The 19,874-nt window shown below is 41.2% G+C and overlaps 1 protein-coding gene across 9 annotated transcripts in view; it reads right to left on the bottom strand.

Annotated features, from left to right (window-relative positions):
• Nucleotides 1-19,874, bottom strand: part of SYTL4 (synaptotagmin like 4) — a 95,998-nt gene that overhangs the window by 51,130 nt on the left and 24,994 nt on the right. For 3 of the 9 annotated variants that reach the window (XM_061409235.1, XM_061409228.1, XM_061409229.1), the window contains one exon: nt 16,179-16,374. The gene's annotated coding sequence lies outside the window, so the exon portion shown is untranslated. Of the gene's footprint in view, nt 1-13,108; nt 13,322-13,438; nt 14,107-14,134; nt 16,057-16,178; nt 16,375-19,874 lie in introns of those variants that run through there. The other 6 variants (XM_061409231.1, XM_061409232.1, XM_061409233.1 and 3 more) reach the window with 5 other exon arrangements.

Below are 19,874 nucleotides of genomic sequence, written 5' to 3'. Positions count from 1 at the left end.
CACTTTGGAGGAAAAGAACTAATTATTTTAAAATCTAAAGGCAAAAGAGAGAGGATTTTAGAGCATGGAGAAATGAAACCAAAACATGTTATGTGGTGAGTCTGCCAAACTCACCCTTGCCCCCCAAAAATGTCTCCATGTAGAAAAGAAAGTTTCCAGGGATGCAGGGCTTCCCTAAATCCCCTTGTTTGGATCCAGCCATCTATACACAAAAGCACCAACTGAGAACATCCTCTTGGTTGGTAACAGCTGAGTGACATGCAACATTGCTTATAGTCAACAAAAGTTTTACATTAGGATACTGTGTTGGTTATTTTATCAATCGTCCCTTTCAATTTTAAGGTGATGTCTGTCCAAGAAAAGAAATCTAAATGTTTATTAAAATGTCTCTGTCTTCTATATCTAGTCAAGGTTGCTCAGACAAATTTAAGGTAGATTCAAACTGCAAAGGTGCTAAGTCTGGTTTCTCAGATCTTTCCAATTTTTATTGGATACAGACTCCCACTCTCATCCCCTGAAGTCCCTTCTGGCTCCTAGATTAAATGATGTAAATGTATCTGGCCCCAAAGATTATTCTGTGAGATCTCCCTCTCCTGTACTGGTAGTTATCTCTGAATGTCTGTGTAGCTTCAGGCCTTTGAAATTCTACTTCTTTCCCTGACGTGGAGCTCTGTATTCTGCACTGTTTACAGAACTGCTGACTATTTAGGAAGGCCAACTATGTGCTAAGTGCCGTGCTCACAAAACAATGCAGAGTATCTGCCCACAAAGAACACACAGTCTATCGAAGGAAATACTTAAGAGAGACAGTCATAAAAGAACATGGTAATCAAAGAAATATACACACAGGGTATTATGAGAATGCCAAGTTGGGGCATCTATTCCAGCTTGCAGAAAGGGAACTAGAATGAAACAGCAGTAGCACATGAAATGGTTGTAAATATCTACTAGATGGTTAACCAGGTAGAGGGCACAGCATTTACAAAAGCAAAAGCATAAGCATAGAGGCACAAAGCAATGTGGTACAGGCAAGAAGTGCACTGATATCGTATAGCAAATTGTAAGGAAGGATGTGGAAGAGGCAAATGGGGATCAAAGGAGGAGCTTGATATGCTATGCTCAGAGACATGGATAATTAGCCTTGGACAATGGAAATGACTGAAGACTTTTCAGGAAGGCAAGGACTCTTTGGATCACTCTGACAGTTTTGCAGAATATAGATTTGAGGAGGATCTAGTATAAATCCAGGGGAAGATGATGAGAGCCCAAAGTAGAGGGCAGTGATAGAAGAGATGGAAAGGGGCCATACTGAAGATTTAACACTGAGATAAAATCTGCCAGACCTGTGAATGTTCTATAACACAGAATAGCCTCTTCTACTAGGACTTGGAGTTCTGATTTGCTAGGTTTCTAATTAAGAGCAGTATGGCACAGAAAAGTGCCTACAAGGACTGGATCTAGAGCGTTCAAATCATAAGTTCACTACTTTTTAGCTGTGTGACCTTGGGCCAGTTCTTCAACCTCCCTGAATCTGTTTCCCCATCCGCAAAAAGTGATTAATAATAAGAGCCACTTAAAGCTGTGAGGATTCAAGTATATTCACGAGTAAAGAGCACAACATAGTGCCTGGTGTAGAATAAGCATTCAATTGTGGTAGCTGTTTAATTTTATTATTATTAATCATATGCTTTAGAAAATATATGAGCAAATTGCAGTTTTGACATCTTACTATGAAATTTGAGAAATCAAATCAGCATTCTTGCCCAGATAGAAAGTCACCATACGTCTCTGCAGGGAAGTAGCTGACAAGCATAAATATTAAGCAAATGTTAGTAATTAGAAGTGATCAGTTTAAAAGATATTTATACACTGTCCCAGACTGCATTTAAAATGACTCATAAAGATACATAGTGAAGTGAGTGAAGTCGATTAGTCGTGTCCGACTCTTTGAGACGCCATGGACTGTAGCATACCAGGCTCCTTCATCCATGGAATTTTCCAGGCAAGAGTTCTGGAGTGGGTTGCCATTTCCTTCTCCAGAAGATCTTCCCGACCCAGAGAATGAACCTGGGTCTCCCGCATTGCAGGCAGATGCTTTACCATCTGAGCCACCAGAGAATATAAAGATATATAGAACAAGATAGCAGAAATTTAAAAACCAGTATCAAAAAGAAGAAAAGCAAGAGCGGAGACAAAACAGAGTAAAAATCAAGGCTTCAAAACAAAAGGGCAACTGAGGCTTCCCAGTGGTCAGCTAGGGTCTCCAGACCCCCACAAGCCCACAAATGGAGCAAATCTACACAAATCTACAGTAATCTTGCCTGAAAAATTCCATGGACAGAGGAGTCTGGCGGGCTATAGTCCAAAGGGTCACAAAGAGTCAGACATGACTGAGCACACACGAAAAAGAATAGAATGCTTTAAAACCCAGGTCATTTATATGCATAAAACACTTTTAAGTCTAGTGAGAGTCGATGTGTCATTTTTTCAATAAGCCTTATCACCATCACCGTGTGAAACTCCATTATCTCTCCTTAGTCAACCAGCTTTGATAAACCAGCATGCCCCTCAGGGAAGTCCTTCTTCTCATGCCTGGGTCACAGATGGTGGGGATTTCTAAACTGAACTCTAGCTAGCATCTAATTCTTTCTTGCAGGACACATCACCTAAAAATCACCCACACAGTCCCCTTAAATGAGGAATCATGATGGTTCATGACTAATCCAACCCATGTTCACACGTAGCTGTGATTTCCTGCATTTGGTTTCTTTTTTTAATTTTAGGGATGCTGTGATCTAGCTATGGCCACAGAAACTTTAAACACAATGAAATAACCTGTAGTTGAACTTGAATTGAACTATATATGTGGCAGATAATTTTAAGGTGTTATTTAAGGCCTACAAGACATAAAATAAATGCTAATTTCCTTCAAATATAACTTTAATAAATGTATATATGAGTATATGTAAGTGGAAGAGTAGGTATAAATTGGAGAATATAAAATAAACATACAATATTAACGTACAGGCTCTCTTTGCCTCCTAAACTGCTTAATCATAATTACACATTACATCAAATCCCTAGAACAAGATTAGTACATGTATTATCAACATCTGGTCAATAGCTAGAAGCAATATCCTAGTATTTAAAAAATACTATAAAAACTACTAAAAATAGTTTTTATGTATAGTTCACTATGTATCTTTATGAGTCACTTTAAATGCAGTCTGGGACAGTGTATAAATATCTTTTAAACTGATCACTTCTAATTACTAACATTTGCTTAATATTTATGCTTATCAGCTACTTCCCTGCAGAGACGTATGGTGACTTTCTATCTGGGCAAGAATGCTGATTTGATTTCTCAAATTTCATAGTAAGATGTCAAAACTGCAATTTGCTCATATATTTTCTAAAGCATATGGTTATAGTAAAAAATACTACAAAAACTACTAAAAAAAGTATAAAAAATTAAAACTGCTAAATATTCAAATTTCATGTGCATATATTTGTTTTATCTTCAATTGTGACACAGCATATAAAGTACCTTTAAAAGTTCCAAGGGGGGAAGATAAATTAATTTTCATTATTCAGTTAATGTAATTTACAATAAAGCAAGGCACTATGTCTAGATGGACTTTCCTAGCTCCAAATACATAAACATTTGACCTTGGTATTACTATTATTTCTAAACAGAACTACACAATCAGTAATCAGCATATCAATGAGGTGCCCTTTCACTTTATACAAATGAATAATCTCCCTCACTAGATAATTAACTATATGAGAGAGGGGGCTTTGTTTTGTTCATCTCTGCGCCACTCAGTGCCAAGAGTGCTGTCTGGTACATAATATGCACACAATAAATGCTTGTTGAATGACTGAGCTGGCATTAAAAATACCATAGATCACATTTAGCCACACCCAAAAGTTTATCACCCAGGACTTCTCTACATTTGACATCATTAAGTCAACTACCCCACTGTAGCTACAGTCGCCTGTCCTTCTGGCCTGTTCATTTAATGACCTCTCCCAGCCCTACACCAGTTCTCAGACCTCATGGCGGGGAGGTAGTCCTCACAGACCTTTCACTTCCGCTCTGTCAGCTCCTTCCTGTCTTCACTTCTTTTCCTAGACAGTTTGGATTCTATTGTTTCAACTGCACTCTTGTCATCATCCTCAATAACCCATTTCATTGCAAGTATCTAATAAAAACGTAACCCTGGAGGAGCCAACTGTTGTGCTTTATGCTGCACTAGGACTACTGAGATCTGCTGGAGAAAAAAAAAAAATCACAATATGGTGGATTATGATCAATATGAATTCTTGGTTGCCAAGCTCACTTCAACACTGCCTGACACTCCAGCTATGCTTCTGTGGTCCTAGCTTGCTCTCCTGTTCATCACAGTATTTCAAACTTTCCACAAGCACCTCAATACTCCATCCCAAACTCTGCTCCACTTCAACCCCTTGCTCTAAGAGGATTACCTTTCCTCTTCCATCATAGAGAAATATAAACACCCTCAGACAAGCTCCTGCCACCAAATCTACAAACTTATTGTTATCTATATCTATTCACTTTTTTTTTTCCTTCAAAACTGTAATGTCCTTCCTCTTGTTTAAGGGTAATCTCTCCACTCCTTTCTGGGATCCTCTCCCATCTGGCATAAGGACTTTATTTGGTAAGGACTTTGCTTATCAATTATCTCTTTCCATCAGCCTTTAAAGACATCTAAGTCCTCCTAAATTTAAAAAAAAGAAAAGAAAAAACTTCTCTGGATTTCAATTTTTCCCCTACTACCACCCTTTCTTTGCTCTTCAGAGGCAAATTTGTCTAAAGAATTGTTCATATCCACTGCCTCCACTTCCTCATATCCCCAAATATTTCCCAACCCATCAAAGTCTAGCATTCCACACCCCACTCCCCTGAAATTGCTCTAAGGTCACCAACAACCTCCTAAATCCAATGGATAGTAGTCAGTTTTTATTATCGTAGACATCTCTGAATCTTTAGCAACATTGACTATTTTTTAATGAAGCCATTCCATCTTGAAAAACTTATCCTCCTGATATTCAAGTAGATGCACAAATATATAATCCTAAGAATGTTCAGTGTTTAAACCAGCAAAAAAATTATACAATTTAAACATCAATACAAAACTGATTAAATAAACTATGGCACATACATATTATGGAATGCAATGTCACTGTTAAAAAGAAAGAGGTAAGGGACTTCCCTGATGGCCCAGTGGTTAAGATTCCATGCTTCTACTGCAGAGGACAAGGGTTCCATCCCTGATCAAGGAACTAAGAACCCACATGACACACAGTGCAGCCAAGAAAAGAGAGAGAGATAGTTTTACATACACTAACACTGAAAGCATGCCACAAATGTTAAGTAAAAAATACATTCCAGAACATATGTATGATAATTCCATTTGTATTTTGTAACATGTAACTACAGACAGGATGGATGAATAGATGAATGGAAGGAAGGAGGGAAATATTTCATATGGGCAGGGAAAATGTCTGAAAGGGGATACAAATTTAATATTGTTACCTGTGGGAAATAGGATATGGAGAGGAGAATGGATTACTTATATGTTATCTTTTATTGGGTCAAGTAATAAAAATGTAGTCAGATCCCTAAGCACACCAACATTTCCAAAGCAGGTAAGAAAGAAGTTTAAAGCAGATCAAAAGGGAATGGCCAGAGAAACTGGGTAAAGTATATTTTAGTGTACCAGAGATAAGGTAGGAGAGAGAGAAAGGTAGCTAAAGGTTTTAAACATGGAAAGAAAGAGCTACTAAAACTAAGAAGAGGGAGGTGTACAATAAATAAAGAGCATGAATTCTTGAAGAAGGTCGAATGACCAATAGATGTAAAAGAGAAAAAAGTTTCACTCTTACTTACTGCTAATAAAGATTTTTTTATGTTTGCCTATCAATTAAGCAAAATTTTAAAGACAATATTCAATTTTAAAAGGGAAGATGTAAGAAGTACTCTCACACTTCGTTAGCAAATGCAAAACAGTTTTGATCTAATAAGGACCTACTGTATAGTATAGCATAGGGAACTCTACTCAATACTCTGTAATGACCTCAATGGGAAAAGAACCTTAAAAGAAGTAGATATGTGTATAACTGAGTCACTTTGCTGTACAATAGAAACTAACACAGTAATTTAACTCTACTCCAATAAAAATTAAAATAAATAAATTTAAATTTGATTTATAAAAAACCAAACTTCATACAACTTATCACAATTGCAATTAAATCATTGATTATAAAATATGTTCCTTTTTAAAACATATACTCCCTGGTTGAAATGAGTTCTACTCCCAAAAAAGGGCATCATCTACCTTTTTATACACTCCATCTCAAGCACCTAGTCTAGAAACTGGCACCCTGTTGACTCTCAGTAAATAAACCCACGCATGCATGCATGCTCAGTTGCTGCAGTCGTGTCTGACTCTTTGCGACCCTATGGACTATAGCCCACCAGGCTCCTCTGTCCATGGGATTCTCCAGGCAAGAATACTGTAGTGGGTTGCTGTGCCCTCCTCCAGAGGGTCTTTCTGACCCAGGGTTCAAACCCGAGTATCCTGCATCTCCTGCACTGCAGGCAGATTCTTTACCACTGAACCACCAAGGAAGCCCAAATAAACCTATATTTTCTGAAAAGTGACAAGCAATAGTTTAAAGACACTGATACTAAAGTTATTAGAAAAAATATTTATTTATTTGGCTGTTCTGGGTCTTAGTTGTGGCATGTGGGATCCAGTTTCTTGATCAGGGATCGAACTTGGACCCCCTTGCATTGGGAATGAGGAGTCTTAGCCACTGGACCACCAGGGAAGTCCCACTAAAGCTATTCTTATGCCTGAGTTGACAGAGATACAAACAAGAAACAATGCAGAAGTCAAGGAAATTTTCCATCTCTTATGAATTGTTAAACATCAAGTTAAGTTTAGATAGACACAGATATGAAAGCCACAGTGGTCCGTCACTTCAACTATTCTGGCAGCACTGTCCAATTTCCTTCTCTCTTATATTTCTGAAACAGCCACCCAGAAATGTCCCCCAAACTAGTCTCCACTTTGTTCCTATACCTGGGCTGATGAGGGCTTCTGGAGAGAATGGATACAGAGTTCTGTGACTTCAAGTTATCCAAGCCTCTCTGGGCTCACTATGATGTGGCAATCTGGATGATTTGCTGGTAAGGGGCTCCTCTATTCATCCTTCTCAAATGCTGTTCCAACCCATCACCACTCTCATCAGTTGGGATCACCTCCAAAATCCTGTCCTTCCACAGCTCCTTCCTTCTTCACAGCTCCAACAATTCTGCTCTCATTCCCTCCTGCCTCAATGGAAGCTCTCTTTCTCGAAGACCCATCTTTTCACCTCTTTCATGCCGAAGCCCCCACCCTCCTTCATCCTCCAAATCAATCAACCTGGCATCAATCAAGCTCTGAAACGGATTCATCTCTCTCCTATATTTAAAAAGAAACAAAATTAACATTTTCTTCTCCCCTGTGCTCCACTGACTATGGGAAACACTCTCCTTCCCATCAGAGCCAAGCCTCTTCAAAACGTATATCATATTCCCTATCAGTCCCTCTAAATGCTACTCCCAACCCTCTACAATCTGCCTCTCTCCTCCTGCTGCATTGATATCATCACTGACATCCTAATTGCCAAATCTAATGAACATGTTTTTTAAATGTTTTATAGTATGCTTTATCTAATTACAAGAGGGGTACACATCACGAACAAAGTTACAACTATGGCAGACTAAAGAGAAAAAAAACTTGCATTGTGTAATAGACAATGGGTAAATATCCCTAAAAAATAGTGTTCTTATAAATAAATGAAATATATAATCCAAAAGAGAAATGTGGGAAGGCTATTGAGAGGAAGTCTCAGGAAAAATACAAGTAGCTAACACACATGAAGATACTCAGCCTTACTAGTGACCAGATAAATGAAAGTTAAATCAGTTAGATACTATTTCTCATTGTCAGATTGGCAAAAATTAAAAAGACTGTCCATCCTCAGCAAGGAAATGAGGAAAAGCACTCTCAATGGAGAGTGTAAATTTCTTGGACGCCACTTTTCTGATGCCTATTCACATTTTTTAAATGTGCATGTCCTTTGACCCAACAACTATCTTACTAGAAAGCTGTCCAGCAGAAATACCTGTGTGTTTACCTAGCTCTACATACATCATTGAGCACTGTGCAAAGATGCTTATTGCAGCATGTGGTGGCTTGGACTAGGGGGATAGGCAGAGGAGATGGAGACGTGGCAGAACATAATAACATGATGGACAGGATTTGCTGATGAATTGGGTATGGGGCGGGGAGAGAGAATGAGAAGAATCAAGGGTGACTGTAGGTTTTTGGTTTGAATGGATGATGGTGTCATTTTACTGAGACAGGGGAGGGTTGAGGGAAGGAACTCGGGATTTGAGAAGACTCGAGTCCTGTTTCGGAAACAGACTCAGAGACATAGAGAACAGACTGGTGGCTGCCAAGCAGGAGGAGGTTGGGGAAGGGATGAATTGGGAGTTTGGAAGTAGTGATGCAAACTAGTATATGCTGCTGCTGCTGCTAAGTCGCTTCAGTCGTGTCTGACCCTGTGCAACCCCATAGATGGCAGCCCACCAGGCTCCCCTGTCCCTGGGATTCTCCAGGCAAGAACACTGGAGTGGGTTGCCATTTCCTTCTCCAATGCATGAAAGTGAAAAAATAAAGTCAAGTCGCTCAGTCGTGTCCGACTCCTAGTGACCCCATGGACTGCAGCCCACCAGGCCCCTCCGTCCATGGGATTTTCCAGGCAAGAGTACTGGAGTGGGCTGCCATTGCCTTCTCCGAAACCAGTATATAGAGGATAGATAAACAACAAGGACCTACTATGTAGCAGAGAACTATATTCAATTATCCTATGATAAACCATAGCGGAAAGAATGTTTAAAAAAATAATGCATAGGGAATTCCCTGGTGGTCCAGTGGTTAGGACTGCACACTTTCAATGTCAAGGGCATGGGTTCAATCTGTGGTCTGTGAACTAAGATCCCATAAGCTGTGTGGCAGGGCCAAAAATAATGTGTGTGTGTGCGCCTATATATATAACTGTATAAATATATATATATGTATGTATACATAACTATATATATGTATACCCGAATCACTTTGTTGTACAGCAGAAATTAACACAACGTTGTAAAACAGCTATATGTCAATAAAAAAAATTTTTTTAAGGAGTATTGTTTTGGCCATGTTAAGTTTGAGATGCCTATTTGATAGCCAAGTAGGAATGCTTAATAGCTCATTAGATCTATGAGGCTGCAGCTTAGAAGAAAGGCTTGGGACAGAGACATAAATTTTGGAGTGACAGAGGGTATTTAAAACCATTGGGCTGGATGAATGTTTCTAGAAAGATTCTGGATAGAGAAAAGTCCATGGACTGAGCCCTGGGTCACTACACTATATCGAGAAGTTGAGGAGAAAAATTGAGCAGAAGAGGTTGGGCAGAAGTTTTTTGTACAAACCAGTTTCAGAGAAGTTATCATTCATTAAATGGTGGAGAATCACATATTTACCAGCGTATCAAGAGTCCAACTCCTTCCAGCCTGTCTTTGGAAAGATTCTAGCCTTATTTTTTTTTTTTCTGAATGTTTTGAAACATTTAAATAGAACAGTACTTTTTTCCTTTCCTGTTACATAGTGGTTCCCTCACATGGTATAATTCTCCTAGTATAAAACCTGTCAAGTACCACACAAGCAGTAATCAGCAATGGGTTTTTCATAAAGTTAATAATCCAATAAACACATCATGCCTAAAAGGCTAAGAGTGACTTGAAGCCAGAACCTTAATTTGTTAGGCCATCTTTTATTCTTGTGAGCTGTTCACTTCCCTATCACACAGCAACTTTCTCCAGCTTCTTACTGAGCTCACTGGATAAAGGCCTTAAGACATCTGACAAGCCATACCCCTCTTCCTAGTGCGGACCACAAGAAGCACAGCATCTTAACATTTCCACCTTAAATTTTAGAAGTTTCCATCCAGAGACTCATGCCATAAAAAAAAAAAAAAGAGAGAGAGAGAGGAAGTACTTCCAAGGAGGTCAAAGTTGTCATCAGGCGTGCAATCACAAAGCAGAATTGTATGAGAACTGGGCCTGGGGCAGACTGAGGACACTTAAGTTTCTGGCCCCGGAGAACATAAAAGAGTGCCAATTCCTACAATGGTGATGTCATATATTAATTTATTTAACAAATATTAGCAAGCACCTACAATGTGCCAGGCTCTGTTACAGATGCTGGGGTCCACTGGTGAATGAAACAGACAGCAATCTCTGCCCACATAGAACTTACACTATGGAGGGAGAAGAAAAGAAAAATGAATAAGAAAGAAAACAAGAAAAGAAAAAGAATAACAAGAAAGAAAAATGAATAAAATACACAAAATATTACATTAGAGTAATAAGGTAGGGAAGGGGCATATATCAACAGAATGTTCAAGGAAGGACTTAAAACTTTAAAACTTATTTAAATAAGTTTAATTAGGGTGTTTAGGGATGACCTCACTAAGGTGACATTTAAGTACAAAGTCCTAGCTGTAGATTCAAGTGCCTCAAAAAAGCGTCTTCTGTACTTCAGTCCCATCATCACCTGACCTAAGGCCCTTGAAGGACCCTTGAAGGGATGGTATCCCCAGGTCCTTGTGCAAATATTTGTTAATCTCTTGTGCTCAAGACAAAGGGAGCTCCAAGATCTAGACCTTGTCTTAGATTACAACCTTCGAGATGGAAAACCAACTGTGGTCAGCACGTACTCAGTCACTTAGTCATGTTTTGACCCTATGGACTGTAGCCTGCCAGGCTCCTCTGTCCATGGGATTTTCCAGGCAAGAAAACTGTCGTGGGTTGTTATTTCCTTTTCCAGGAAAATCAACTGAGAGAAGTTTTAAGAGATTTTCCTGAGGTGTAAACAAAGAGTTTTAGAACAGAGAATAACTGGAAATTCTGCTTAGGGGAAGGAACTGTGTGTTCAGTAAGGTTGTCCCAAAGGAGGTGACTTTAGAGCTAAATCTTGATGAATAGGAATTAATGGCAGGGAAGTGGGTACAGGTGACAAAGTTATCGCTTCAGGGAAAAAAAAGAGAGAGAAAAGAGAGAGAGAAAAAAAAAAGAGTACTTTAAGCAAAGACCCAGAGATGGGATCAGGAGAGAAATTTTCTCATGGACTGTTCTTCCCTAAGGTAATCCATCCATTCCATGATAAAACAAGCCCACACTAAGCCTCAGACATTCTGGCCTGGCTGTTGGGAAATCCTTACCACTTTCCACACCCTACCTAGTGGAAAAGGAAAAAATTGAGCCAGGCACACATCCCTAGAATCAAGGGTCACCTTCTCTAACTTTAGGACAATTCCCTCTGAGCAGATAGCCCTGGAGGTTCACTCACCTGGGTACATGGGGCTGGGTTGGGGGGATGTGCTTATAGTGGCAATGTGGCAAGCATTCCCACAGTGGAAGTGAAGTGGGTGAGCCATCAGTGAGGTAAGTGCTCCAAAGTCTCTGCAGTCCCTCTGAGGTGGAATCAAGGACCAAAACTTAGGCTTCAACTTGGAAGGGAAATTTTTCATCACTTAGCCCTCATCTGTGAGCTATTTAGTGTTCCTAACCTCATGCGAAGAGCTGACTCATTGGAAAAGACTCTGATGCTGGGAGGGATTGGGGGCAGGAGCAGAAGGGGACGATGGAGGATGAGATGGCTGCATGCATCACTGACCCGATGGACGTGAGTCTGAGTGAACTCCGGGAGTTGGTGATGGACAGGGAGGCCTGGCGTGCTGCAATTCATGCGGTCGCAAAGAGTCGGACACGACTGAGTGACTGAACTGAACTGAACTGAAAAATCTAAGACAGCAGAGTTGGTATGATAGGGGAGAAGAATACAGCTCAGCTGCAGTCAGATGACCCAGCTCTGGCCCTAATCAGTTGGGTGATCTGAGACAAGGTACTTAAACTCTCAGAGTCCCCCTTTCATTATGTTGTTGTTGAGTCACTAAGTCATATCTGACTCTTTTGCCATTCCACGGAATATTAGGCTGCCAGGCTCCTCTGTCAGTGGGATTTCCCAGGCAAGAATAGTGGAGTGGGTTGCCATTTCCTTCTCCCTGGAATCTTCCCGACCCAGGGATCGAACCCATGTCTCCTGCAATGGCAGGCAGATTCTTTACTGCTGAGCCACCAGAGAAGCCTGAGCTTTCAGGCTTATAATTGTGGTACCTCACACATATAGTTAACATTACGATTATGTGAGGTAATTATATAAAGAACTTCTCACAGTGCCTGGCTCAATGGATTCTAACAACCCTGATTAGTAGCAGCTTTAAGGGGAAAAGCTCAGAAAGCATCAATCAGAAATGTCACATACACTCACAGTCCCTGAACAGGGCTCCAAACTCCATTTCACTGCTCTGACTTAGTGAGAGGCACCTGAAATTGTGCTATCAGAAATGTTCATCCCCTGCCAGGAAAAGTCTCACAAGCCAAGTTGGTGGTCTTTTAATATTAGAATTCCCAACAGATGAAAAAAAAAAAAAAAAACACCCAACAACTACAGCCAAAAACTTCATTAGGGCCTCAGCTCTTTGCATTAACCATTGTTCTCTCCACAGACCATCGGGTAAACACATAAGACCATTAACACCTTAAAATTAATGGACTTATGAGGGGTGGGGAGCTGAAAGCAGAAAAGAAGCCAAGAGGTACAATATGTACTGAAGACTAATTTCTGCAACAAATGTACAAGGTCTAGGATCAACCCTGCCCAAAGCAGTATTCTGGAACGCTAGGTCCTCTGGTCTTGGAGAAGCAGGCAGGATACTTCAGGAAGAAAAGTTTGGTTAATTAGAAACATGACCTGTTCCAGTCACCAAAATTCTAACCCAATGATTTTAGCACCCAAAATTCCAACCATCTTATTCAACGTTAAGGGTTGGAGGGACATCTTTTCTACCCCTTTACAAACCATCACAGATGGAAATGTTCTATGTCCCTTCTGAAGGCTCTGAGGACCCTCCTTCAGAAGCGTACCTCGCTGACCGCTGTAAGTTGTCCTTTAGTGGCTAAGTCGTGTCAGACTCTTGTGCGACCCCATGGATTGTAGCCCATCAGGCTCCTCTGTCCACGGGATTTCTCAGACAAGAATACTGGAGTGGGTTGCCATTCCCTTCTCCGGGGGATCTTCCCGACCCAGGGATCCTGCATTGGCAGGCAGATTCTTTACTGCTGAGCCACCAGGGAAGCCTAAGGGTGGCAAGATAAAGAGGTTCAGCTCCAGAGCACACAGCCAGGTCCTCAGCCCCAAGCGCAGAGGGTGCCCACTGAAGCAGGACTAGGGGCCAACCAGCCTCCAGCCTTTACCTGCGGTGGATCCGCGGAGACCAGGGAAGTGGACGCCGTGAGGGCCGAGGTCCGGAAGCAATGCGGAGCCCAGACACCGCAGAAAAGGTGACTCGACGCCTGGGAGGGCGTAGTTCCCGCTAGGAGATCAGCCCCTCCCCTGCCAACTAGGGCCAGCTCCCGGGAGGGGCCCCGGTTCCCGAGGGCGGGAAAAGCCGTCCACACTGGAGGAAGCAGAGCCCGACGGGAACAGCCCTCGGAGTCGACGGAAGGGCCGGGGAAAGGGCTTGGAGACTAAGGCACTGGGACGACCCAGAGGGATGGTATGGGGAGGGAGGAGGGAGGAGGGTTCAGGATGGGGAACACATGTATACCTGTGGTGGATTCATTTTGATATTGGCAAAACTAATACAATTATGTAAAGTTTAAAAATAAAATAAAATTAATTAAAAAAAAAAAAGGTAAAACAAAGTGGTGGGGAGGGACCGCCCAAGCTGACGGGAGTCAAAGCGTGGGGGTGCGGTCCGCCCAGGCCGACGGGGCCAAGGGACAGAGGGTAAGCTCCGGACAAAGCGAGACTGGGAGACCGGGAGGGGGGAGGGAAGAGAGCAGGTCCCCTAGATGGGGGTGGGGGCGCTTAGGCAGTGAAAAGCGGCTGGGGGCCCAGGAGGCGTCCCAGACCGAGTGCAGAGGGACGGCTGTGGGCCATGGACCTACCTGTCACCTGCAACAGGTGCCACGAGAGGGTGAGACGTCCCAGTGCCGGATTCAGGGAAGAGTCTACCGCTCCGGGAAAACCGCAGCCCCGCTCCAGGCAGCCAGCCCTTCTCACCCTCCCAGGAGGCGGAAAAAGCTGCAACTTTCCCTGGAGCGGGGAGGAGCTGGACTCTTAAAGGGGCCGCACAGCACTCCGGGCTCCATGAAAGGGGGCCACGCCACCCGCCACCCGAAGGGGAGCTCTGAGGACCAAATCCTTAAGGCACTGGAGGGATGCGGTCCCAGGTTAGCAAAGGGAGCTTGACGACTGACATAGGAGTCTGACTAGACCTGGGTTTCATAGGTGGTCCCTCTCTCAGATGATACATCATGTCTCTCTTCCCTTCAGCTGAGCCACAAATTGTTGTGTACTTCTAAGAAGCGAAGACTCTCGACCATATAATTTGGGAAGAAAAAATACGATGCTATTCTGATCCTTTGACTTTGTTTTTTTATGGCAAATAAAAGTGTCTGTCCGAAACAGAAACGTTTTGGGGAAAGGACATAGACTAAATTCACACACAGACACAACTGGTTAAAATATTCAGCTCACTAGTAATCTAAATGGAGTAAATTAGAACCATAATGAAACTCTTCAGCAACAGTTTTTGTTTGTTTGTTTGTATAACACTTAATGAAGACAAAGTGGCCACACAACAAGCTCTTTCATAATTGCTAGGAGGAGTGTGTTTTGGCTTAAAACCCTTTTAGAAAGCATGTGAGCAGTATATATCAATAGACATTAAAATGTTTATATTTACCCAATAATTATAGATTCCTCTCCCCAGTCTCCCTACACCCCCTCATTCTTCTCATCAGCTATTAACCAGGCTCAAGTCCCTTCCATCTGTCATCAGCAATTAAACATGCTCAAGTCTCTGTCACCTTGAAAAAAATCCTCCCTACACACTAGGTACCTCTCTAGCTCCTCTTTATGGGCAATTTCTATCCCCTTCTTACTCAGCAATTTGGCTTCCTTCCCCTCAACACTCCACTGAAACTGCTCAACAAGATACTCAACCAATGAACTCTGTGTCAGAAAAGCTATATTAAATAAATAAATGCAGTGTTTTCCCTGCTTATCTTGCTTGACCTCCCCCCTACATTTAACACTGTTAACCATTTCCTCCTCCTTGAAAGTCTTCCTGTGGCATCTATGATGCCGCACTCTTGCTTTGCCTCCAAACCCTTTGCCCTCTCCTCGGTCTCTTTTGCAGATTCCACTTCTGCTATCTAGCCTCTGAAAGCTGGACATTCTCAGGACTAGACTACCTATACTCTTTCCCTGTATGATCTTTCACTCATTTGGCATGAATTACCATCTATATGACCACATCTGTAATTTTATACCTCTATCCAGACTTCTTCACTAAGCTCTGCTTTCTTGACATTTCCACTTGGATGTCTCAAACTCAACACATCTGAAGCTGAACCCACCATCTTTTCCCTTAAATTTGCTCCTCCTCCTTATCTCAGTAGCTGACAACATGTCACCCTAGGCAGAAACTTTGCACCAAGCATAGTACCTGGCAAACAGTAAGTCCTCACTAATATTTGCATATAATGAATGAATGAATGTTTCCTAAGGAAACAGAAACGTACACAAAATTTTTGTAGAATGATGTAAATCCCAGTATTACTTAGAATAATAAAATACTAGAAAAAATCCTTATGATTCACAGTGATAAGAGAACAGACCCTCTATGATTTCAATACCTTTAGACCATGAATCTTTGCATCTTGTTCTATGTCCCTGGATATATTCCAGTGTCTCCTGGTTTATATAGTCTGTGAGAACTCGAATAGAATTTGTTTTCTAATGTTATGTGAAAATTGTTTAAAACTTAATTATGTTGAAAAAAATTCTTATGGTTCAAAGGTTAAGTAACTTATAGTATAGTCACAGAATATTATATAAACAATAAAAATGATATTTACACATAATTCCTAATGACAGGAAAATGTTTATACTCTAGGATTAATTGAAAGTATGTGCTGTACTTACTTGCTCAGTGATGTCCGACTCTTTGCAACCCTATGGACTGTAGCCTGCTAGGCTCCTCTGTCTGTGGGATTCTCCAGGTAAGAATACTGGAGTGGGTTGCCATGCCCTCCTCCGGGGATCTTCCCAGCCCAGGAATCGAACCCAGGTCTCCTGCATTGCAAGCAGATTCTTTACCGTCTGAGCCACTAAGGAAGCCCTGAAAGTATAATACAACTTTAATATAAGATATGATCACAAGAATTAGTGGAAATGAGTGGAAAAGGCTAAAAAGAAATGCGGAAAATAGTAACAGTGGCTGTCTCTAGGTGGTATAACAAAATGAAGTTTTTGCTTTCCTCCTTTTTTTGTATTTTCAACTTTTTTTTTCTTATTTCTATTGACGTATAGTTGATTTACATTGTTGTTAATTCCTGTTATACAGCAAAGTGATTCAATTATACATATATATATATATATATATACACATTCTTTTTAAAATATTCTTTTACACTATATTTTTTCTGTGACTGTGGTTTTCAGTCTGTCTGCCCTCTGATGGAGAAGAATAAGAGGCTTATGGAAGCTTCCTGATGGGAGGAAATGACTGAGGGGGAAACTGGGTCTTGTTCTGATGGGCGGGGCCATGCTCAGTAAATCTTTAATCCAATAAGATTAAAAATCTTTAATCCACAGCCTTGTCTAACTCAATGAAACTATGAGCCATGCCATGTAGGGCCACCCAAGATGGACGGGTCATGGTGGAGAGTTCTGACAAAACGTGGTGCACTGGAGAAGGGAATGGCAAACCACTTCCGTATTCTTGCCTTGAGAACCCCATCAACAGTATAAAAAGGCAAAAAGATAGGACACTGAAAGATGAATTCCCCAGGTCTGTAGTTGCCCAATATGCTACTAGAGATCAGTGAAGAAATAACTCCAGAAAGAATGAAGAGACAGAGCCAAAGCAAAAACAAAACCCAGTTGTGGATGTAACTGGTGATGCAAGTAAAGTCCAATGCTACAAAAAGCAATATTGCATAGGAACCTGGAATGTTAGGCCCATGAATGAAGCAAATTTGAAGTGGTCAAATAGAAGATGGCAAGAGTGAACATCCACATTTTAGCAATCAACAAACTAAAATGGACCAAAACGGGTGAATTTAACTCAGATGGCCATTATATCTACTACTGTGGGCAAGAATCCCTTAGAAAAAATGGAGTAGCCATCACAGTCAACAAATGAGTCCGAAATGCAGTACTTGGATGTAATCTCAAAAATGACAGGATGATCTCTGTTAGTTTCCAAGGCAAACCACTCAATATCACAGTAATCCAAGTCTATGCCCCTACCAGTAATGCTGAAGAAGCTTAAATTGAACAGTTCGATGAAGACCTACAAGACCTTCTAGAACTAACACCCCAAAAAGATGTCCTTTTAATTATAGGGGACTAGAACACAAAAGTAGGAAGTCAAGAAATACCTGGAGTAAGAGGCAAATTTGGCCTTGGAGTACAAAATGAAGCAGAGCAAAGGCTAATAGAGTTTTTCCAAGAGAACACACTGGTCATAGCAAACACCCTCTTCCAGCAACACAAGAGAAAACTCTACACATGGACATCACCAGATGGTCAATTCCAAAATCAGATTGATTATATTCTTTGCAGCCAAAGATGGAGAAGCTCTATACAGTCAGCAAAAACAAGACCGGAACTGACTGTGGCTCAGATCATGAACTCTTAATTGCCAAATTTAGACTTAAACTGAAGAAAGTAGGGAAAACCACTAGACCATTCAAGTGAGACCTAAATAAAATCCCTTTATGATTATACAGTGGAAGTGACAAATAGATTCAAGGGATTAAATCTGATAGAGTGCCTGAAGAACTATGGACGTAGATTCATGACACTGTACAGTAAACAGGTATCAAGACCATCCCCCCAAAAAGAAATGCAAAAAGGCACAATGGTTGTCTGAGGAGGCCTTACAAATAGATATGTGAAAGGCAAAGGAGAAAAGGAAAGATATACCCATTTGAATGCAGAGTTCCAAAGAATAGCAAGGAAAGAAAAGAAAGCCTTTCTCAGTGATCAATGCAAAGAAATAGAGGCAAACAATAGAATGGGAAAGACCAGAGATCTCTTCAAGAAAATTAGAGATACCAAGGGAACTTTTCATGCAAAGATGGGTGGGTACAATAAAGGACAGAAATGGTATGGACCTAACAGAAGCAGAAGATATTAAGAAGAGGTGGCAAGAATACACAGAAGGACTATACAAAAAAGATATTTATGACCCAACTAATCATGATGGTGTGACCATTCACCTAGAGCCAGACATCCTGGAATGTGAAGTCAAGTGGGCCTTAGGAAGAAGCACTACCAACAAAGCTAGTGGAGGTGATGGAATTTCAGTTGAGCTAATTCAAATCCTAAAAGATGAGGCTGTGAAAGTGCTGCACTCAATATGCCAGCAAATTGGGAAAACTCAGCAGTGGCCAAAGGAGTGGAAAAAGTCAGTTTTCATTCCAATCCCAAAGAAAGTCAATACCAAAGAATGCTCAAACTACCACATAATTGTACTCATCTCACACACTAGCAAAGTAATGTTCAAAATTCTCCAAGCTAGGCTTCAACAGTATATGCACCATTAATTTCCAGATGTTCAAGCTGGTTTTAGAAAAGGCCAGAGATCAAATTACCAACATCTTCTGGATCATCAAAATAGCAAGAGAGTTCCAGAAAAACATCTACTTCTGCTTTATTGACTATGCCAAAGCCTTTGACTGTGTGGATCACAACAAACTGCGGAAAATTCTTAAAAGAGATGGGAATACCAGACCACCTGACCTGCCTCCTGAGAAATCTGTATTCAGGTCAAGAAGCAACAGTTAGAATTGGACATGGAATAACAGACTGGTTCCAAATTGGGAAAGGAGTACGTCAAGGCTATATATAGTCACCATACTTATTTAACTTATATGCAGAGCACATCATGGCAGAAAGGAAGAAGAACTAAAGAGTCTCTTGATGAACATGAAAGAGGAGAGTGAAAAAGTTGGCTTAAAACTCAACATTCAGAAAACTAAGATCATGGCATCTGGTCCCATCACTTGATGGCAAATAGATGGGGAAACAGTACAAACTGTGACAGACTTTATTTTTGGGGGCTCCAAAATCATTGCAGATGTTGACTGCAGCCATGAAATTAAAAGATACTTGCTCCTTGGAAGAAAAGTTATGGGCAACCTAGACAGCATATTAAAAAGGAGAGCCGTCACTTTGCCAACAAAGGTCTGTCTAGTCAAAGCTAGGGTTTTTCCAGTGGTCATGTATGGATGGGAGAGTTGGACCATAAAAAAAGCTGAGCCCTGAAGAATTGATGTGTTTGAACTGTGGTGTTGGAGAAGACTCTTGAGAGTCCCTTGGACTGCAAGGAGATCCAACTAGTCCATCCTAAAGGAAACCAATCATGAACATTCAATGGAAGGAGTGATGCTGAAGCTGAAACTCCAATACTTTGGCCACCTGATGTGAAGAACTGACTCCTTGGAAAAGACCCTGATGCTGGGAAAGACTGAATGCAGGAGCAGAAGGGGACAACAGAGGATGAGATGGTTGGATGGTATCACTGACTCAATGGACATGAATTTGAGTAAACTCCGGGACCTGGTGATGGCCAGGGAGGCCTGGAAGGCTGCAGTCCACAGGATCATAAAG

Source organism: Bos javanicus, chromosome X (assembly GCF_032452875.1).
Source record: "Bos javanicus breed banteng chromosome X, ARS-OSU_banteng_1.0, whole genome shotgun sequence".
In the NCBI taxonomy this organism is placed as follows: Eukaryota; Metazoa; Chordata; class Mammalia; order Artiodactyla; family Bovidae; genus Bos; species Bos javanicus.
The sequence above is the reverse complement of the archived record's forward strand: the minus strand, read 5'-3'. Positions and strand labels throughout refer to the sequence as shown.